Source organism: Cardiocondyla obscurior, linkage group LG06 (genome assembly GCF_019399895.1).
Source record: "Cardiocondyla obscurior isolate alpha-2009 linkage group LG06, Cobs3.1, whole genome shotgun sequence".
NCBI lineage: Eukaryota > Metazoa > Arthropoda > Insecta > Hymenoptera > Formicidae > Cardiocondyla > Cardiocondyla obscurior.
In genome coordinates, this window is record NC_091869.1 from 7,043,756 (window position 1) to 7,050,196 (window position 6,441).

Consider the following 6,441-nt stretch of genomic DNA (forward strand, 5'->3'; position numbering starts at 1 on the left):
CGAAAAACATCGCGGCCGAGTAACATAAAGGAGATGCTGACTACTCCGTAAATAAATGCACCCACATTTTCGACGAACGGAGAGTTACCCCGTCGCGAACTATCCTTCTCCTATTCATTCTATATGTATACGCGGAGAGCATTTATAACCAGTTATAATTTTTTTAAAGTAAGTTAATATTCCCGTTTATTATATGTATACAGATCGAGGGACGGACGGTGCGGGCGGCACGGGTTATTACCATGTGCGACGTACGCGACTAGCGCGGGGATCATGTGATCGCCTTGGAAGGTGATAGCCAGCGGGTGCTGCGGGTTACACGGGTGGCGGTACGTGACCACTGCAGTGTGTATGTCAACATTTTGAAAGGTGAAGGCCGCCGGTCGAACGCACAGCTGTGACTTGGTACGTATAGAATAATATTGTAAGTTACTTTTAAAGATCGTAAGATTTTATTTGATGCGAATGAACTTTTTCGATCGACGATTCGTACGTATAAAGTATCCGCGATGCGAATACCTCGCACGGTACAGTTGTAATTCTTTAGAACGCAGTACGTTAATTAACATTTTGTTTAACACGGATACGATTTTGAAAGCGTTTCCACTTGAGCAACCTGCGGTAGAGTTCCATTCTTCCACTTCCGATTTCTCGTTACGTTTTATTTATTTATTTTTTTCTACGTCAGTTTCTTACACGAATCCCGTCCCGCTTCTCGCAGACTCGGTTGAGAGCAACCAGGCCGACACCGTTCAATTTTCCTTTTCTTCTCCCGCGAACTACGCAAGTCTGGCCGCCATCTCGTTAGTAACGCGATCTTTTTTACGCGCGAGACAAGTAATTTTCCTGTTCTCCACTTTTTTTTTTCTTTCTTTTTTTTTCTTTTTCGTCCATCGCGCCGAAATTGCCGAGGCTCTCGCGTTACCGCAATTAATTTTCTGCCGGGTAGAAGCGCGACTATCAATCGGGCGACGGCGAGAACGTTCTTTTCCATGGTGCGAACGTCGTTGCCCATCCTTCAAGCGAAACTGAATCTTTATTACAACGAAATACTATCCTCGCCCGGTAAGACGGGAAAACTTGTTTCGCTGAAGCTCGCAAGAAAGATCTATATACGCGATGTGCCGCCGATGTCTTCAGTTTCATCTCGGATCTAGTGGATGCTTCGCTAGCAGGGCGTAGGATTCTGTTGTTAAAACAGGATAAGCTTGACGAAACGATAACTTCGTCGACGAGCGCGAATAAAGTGACGCGGACGCGCCGTAAAATGAATGTAAACCTGACACGCAACGATAAAATTGCAAAATTTGACGCACACTTCGATCCCGACAAATCCCAGAATATGTGTAAACTCATGAAAAATTTATGAACGAAAATGATGCGAGTCGAGCTTAAAGGAATTAAGAATATATAACGAAATTTACGTGTTTTTCATCGACATGAAAATCCCCATAAATTTGATATTTTTATTTCTATATATATATATATTTTAATTCTTAATTGTTTTCTTTGCTTATTTTATTTTGCTTTTGATGACCATTCCGCTACAATGAAAAATATATAAATTTTTTAATTGAAAAAAATACGGGTGCACCGTATCAGTCATTTGGACGTCGCATCGAACCGGAATAATCATCGGAGTTTCGTGCGCGCGCTAAACGCGGCGAAAGTTGCTTTATAAATCGTCGTTCGTGCAATCTGCTACTCCGTTGTCGTTTTACGAGGCAACTTCCAGCGAGGAAGATCCTTCAGGAATTCCAGTCATGTCTCGTCAATGGAATGCCACGTCGTGAAGGCAAGTCGGGAGGGGAAGTGGGCGGATAAAGGCGATCAACTACGAAGACGACCCCTTACCGCACCTTATATATACGCGTAATAACGATTAACATCAACGGTGCACCTGTCGCTCCTGTATATTGTCTCAGCTTACTCCTATTGACGGCGCCGTTAGCTCCCGACATTATCTCCGTGTGCAGCCAGGTATTTTCGACCGACCTACTTCCGCATAAATATTCAGCTTCTCGGATCTGTCAAGTGTAGGTAAAATTGATTAATTGCTGCACAAATGAGTTCTCCCCCTCTTTCTCTCTCTCTCTTCTCCTTTCTTTCTCGCTCTCTTTTTCTCTCTCGTACTTTCTTTCGTAATTTGTTATAAATATTATTTTATTGGGAAACCGCTACTGCGGTTGCGTGTGGCAAGAGCAATAATCCAAACTGAATCACGATTGCATGTTGTATTTTTTTGCGTATTTAACTTTACCCCTGCCGATCGTGCGGTCATTGTGGTATCGCCGCCGCCTAAATTTTAGTTTAATAGACATCTGCGTGCTACAATTACCGGTCTGTCGGCTGCCGCATACTCGCGTGAAATTGAGTCACTGATTTTATATAAGTGGCAAATGGTACACGCAAGACCTTTTTTTCTATATTTAATTTTAATTAAATTTAATTAATAAAAATAAAAAAAAAACTTGTTAATATTTTTTAAATATATTTAATGGGATAATTAAAAACTGCCGGAGATGTCGCCGACGCTTGGAATAAAACAGCACGCGTAAAAGTCATACGCGAACACTTGTTAAAATATTATTATAATTATTTCTGACAGCCACGTAAAGTCGCAGCTCGTAGCTTGCGCTCGTTTACTTGGCAGACGCTCTGATTACCATACCCTTGATGAACGCGCCGGTTTCTGTCGTCGTGAGTTTGTAAACCGGCCGGCCGGCGGAATACCGACGCATCGTCAAAGTGATTAGGTGTTTGTCATTCGTGCGGGCGATAGTTCGATTGAATTCCTAACTCCAAAAAGTGGTTTTAATTATCGACTGCGCGCTGCCAGGCGCGGAGGGATAGCGGAGAAGCAATTAGCTTTTTGCGCGCTCGAGGTTGGCCCCCTCCCCCTTCTCCCTTTCCCACATCCACCGCCGCACAAAGGAGAGAAATTCTTGCGAGAATTAAATGTCAATCAGCCATGACGTTCATTAAGCGGCGCCGTTTGTTCTAGTCTTTTTTTTTTTTTTTTTTTCTCTTCGCTGCCTCGCGCGCGAAAGAGAGAGGACTCATACCGCTGTCAATGTATTCTAATCTGAATCGCTACGTATGGCCGACATTAATTTTCGCTTCTAACATTCCGATGATTTCTCAACAATTCCTGAAAAAAAAAGAAGAAAACACGTAATCGGAATTTGCACTTGGGTCTGCAAAATTAATTTAGACGCGCGCGATATCAATTGCGTGTTTATATTTTAATGGAAAAAACTGACGGTGAATATCAAAAGCGCGACGTAAGGCGATAACGCCGTCGATTAATTTTTTTTTTTTTTTTCCTTGAAGCGATTCTCTGGCAGCGGTTTACGGCAAGTGCGGTTTAGCCGGGAGTATTCCGAGCGGCGCTGTAATGTAACAATACTTTGCAGAATTTCTTACGACGGGGCGAACACTTACGCTACGTGGCGCAATATAGACACGTTGTAGCTTTGATAAATGGTAAAGCGAGAACAGCCATTTCTCGCCGCGGCGCTTCTTTGCGAGCTGCCTTTTCACGGCAAGGTAGGCTGCCGTTTTCCTTTGCATAAAACATAATTACTTAGAGAAAGAGAGAGGGAGGAGTAATGCCGAGTGCTCTCGGTGCACAAAAGGCGACGAACACACGCTTCACGGTTTCTCAGGTAGTGAGCGCGACCCAAAGTGTCTCTTAGTGAGAACACAACAGCGCGTTCATGATTAGATGCGCATCTATTTCCGCGGCAACGGGCTCGTTCTGTTCCTGTAAATTTCGTATAACATCTGCGCTCTCGGTAGCGTGATCTAACTTACGATTCGTCGCGTGTCGGAGTGAATATTTCTATTTATTAATGAATATTTAATTAATATTTAATATTTAATATATATATAATATTTATTAATATCTAATTAATATTTAATATTTAATTAGTATGTCCAAGCAAAGACGGTCTTGGCGATTTTCGAGATCGAGGACGACCTAGTGGAAGTACCGTCTTTGTCTGGACATACTTATTAAATATTACAATTCAATAGAACGAGAGTAACGAATAGATAGCCGCGCGAGGGAGACGGGGTGACGGGGGAGACAGGGGGGAGAGCGAGCGCGAGCCTACGTGCCGTACGCTAGGTATATTCCACCACCACTCCCACTCTCGCTCTGTCCTTCTCCAGCGGTCGCGCGAGCACACACGTACTACACACTGCGCAGCGAGCACGTGTCTCCGTACCGAAAGTAATTCGCACTTCCGTTTAACGAAAACCCATCCGGCACGATAACTAAGATTAAACTTGATATCTCTTTCTGTTACAGATCGACGCAGTTGCATCCGCTGTCGTCAACGTGTGTCGTCACCGCCGATATTAAGAATTATACGAACCGCAGCCGGTTCGTCGGTCGTACGGAAATTCCGCTAAGTATTCGGACGGCTTTATTGTAAACGCGAGTGCCGAACAGGGTCGCGCGTAAGTGATTAATAATTTTCGCGATTTTAACTTTACCCGGTCGCGTTCGCGAGTGACTTGTGCGCGGAAGGATGGCTCGACACGTCCCATCTGAGAGGAGGAGCAGGCCCGGGACGGGCATCCTGCATCGGCGGAGCAACTTTTAGGTGAGCAGCAATTTTTTTAATAAAATCTTTAATAGCAAAAAAATTTACTTTTTTTTATTAACTCTATTAATTGATATATCAGCATCTCTACATTAATATTTTGCATTTTATGTTACAGTCACCGGCAGAACTCTTCAACTCCGCTGAAGCACATGCAGATCGGTGAGTCGCATAATTTTTATTTTTAAATCAATTACATTGAATCAATAACACGTCGTTGATGGTATCTTTTGATGTGATTCAGTCATATCAAATCTCGTAATTATCATAAAGTAATTGTCATAATTAATTAATATTCCTAAATATAATAACGCGCGTAAGTTGGGATCTCTTAAAAAAAATTGTGCTCATGGTTTCTTCTAATTAATCTAGTTAAATAAAACGTTGCGTTTCTTTACACAAATTGAAAAGTTTGCCAAAGCTTATTTCGATCCATTTCATTTGAAGTTAGGAGAAGCTAATCGCGCGACTGTCGGCGGTTCCTTTAAAAAACTGTTCACGGATATCGCGACTTGAACGGTATCCTCTGTAACGGGAGAGAACGTTTCCCGTCATTCCGACGTCGTCGTCATCGATCCGACCTTCCTGTCGTAGTCGAAAGCGTAGAAATGGCCGCGCGTGCCCATTCGTATTCACGGTTACGTCCCCGGCGGCAATTCTCATAAGTTTTTCCTCCAACTTTGCCGTATTCAATTTGCGTGCCACGTTGCGGTGGTCCTTCTCATTTTTCTTTATATCTTGGCGAGAAACCGTTCGACGGCAGCTCGAAGGTATCGCGTATTCACTTTCGGCGAGTACCCATTTAAGAGATAGCGCGAAAGGAGAGCCAGCCGAGAGAAAGCTCAGTTCTCGCGCGCTAGTCATCGTCTCGATTTAATTAATTGCGAATAAAATCAAGCTGAAATAACAAATCTCGAAAATCACTTCCGTCAAAGGAAGTTAGAGGCAAGTGTTCCTTCCGTTCGCAAAAATTCGCGACCCGCCGATAACGCGAATTTGAAGTCCGCCCCGCTTCCGTGATACATCGACCTCTGCTTTCGGCCGCGCTTGCGTCACCACGTCCCTCCCGCGTATGTGCGGAGAATTACGTATTGTCAGGTATATACATTAGGTACGTACAATACCGCCGTCCAGGGCTTTTGTGCAGGAACCTAAGTCGGCCTCTTCCACCCGCCGGTTTGCGGGAAGAAGCGTCGTTCGTAATGGATGTAAAACGTATGCGGCTTGGTCCATTCTTTATCTTACACTCTCGTGCATACGTACTCGCGCGTACTGCACACACGCGCACACATATGCGCGACCGGGAATGCCTCGAAGTATAAGCGTGCATTCGTGGCAATATACTTGCGCCCGTGGAAATGGAAATGGAATCGCTTCTGCCGCACGCGGCCCCGGACTCGTATCGTGTTTCGACAGTGTAAATGGGCCGGTCGGCAAATTTATACGACCGTCATATATATATAATAAAAGCTGCCGCATTGATAGTGTTGTCATGCGACGTTTAAACCGCCTTACTTTCGTAAAATTTTTCAATAATAACTTGCACGCGTGGCATTTTTTATTATCGAGATTTTAATTGAGGGGGTCTTGAACTTTTCTCTATGGTTTAATTTTTATTAGAATAATTATGTTTTTATACATATATTAATATAATATAATAACTTTGCAATGTATTTTCTTTTTATATACATATATAAAAAAAAAGAAACTTGAATAATTTTTAATCTAAATAATGCGCGCTGTCAAGCGCAGCGCAACCATCATTAAATTATAATACCGTTTTAAATAATTATTTTAAATAACGTTAACGACTTATAAAAATGTTGCT

The 6,441-nt window shown here is 43.1% G+C and overlaps 1 long non-coding RNA gene across 1 annotated transcript; it reads left to right on the forward strand.

Moving 5' to 3' along the window:
• Nucleotides 1-209: 209 nt before the first annotated feature.
• On the forward strand, nucleotides 210-5,005 carry LOC139103487 (uncharacterized). Its single transcript, XR_011545907.1, has 3 exons — nucleotides 210-405; nucleotides 4,316-4,613; nucleotides 4,732-5,005. It is a non-coding gene; the product is annotated as an uncharacterized lncRNA (long non-coding RNA).
• The last annotated feature ends 1,436 nt before the right edge of the window (nucleotides 5,006-6,441 follow it).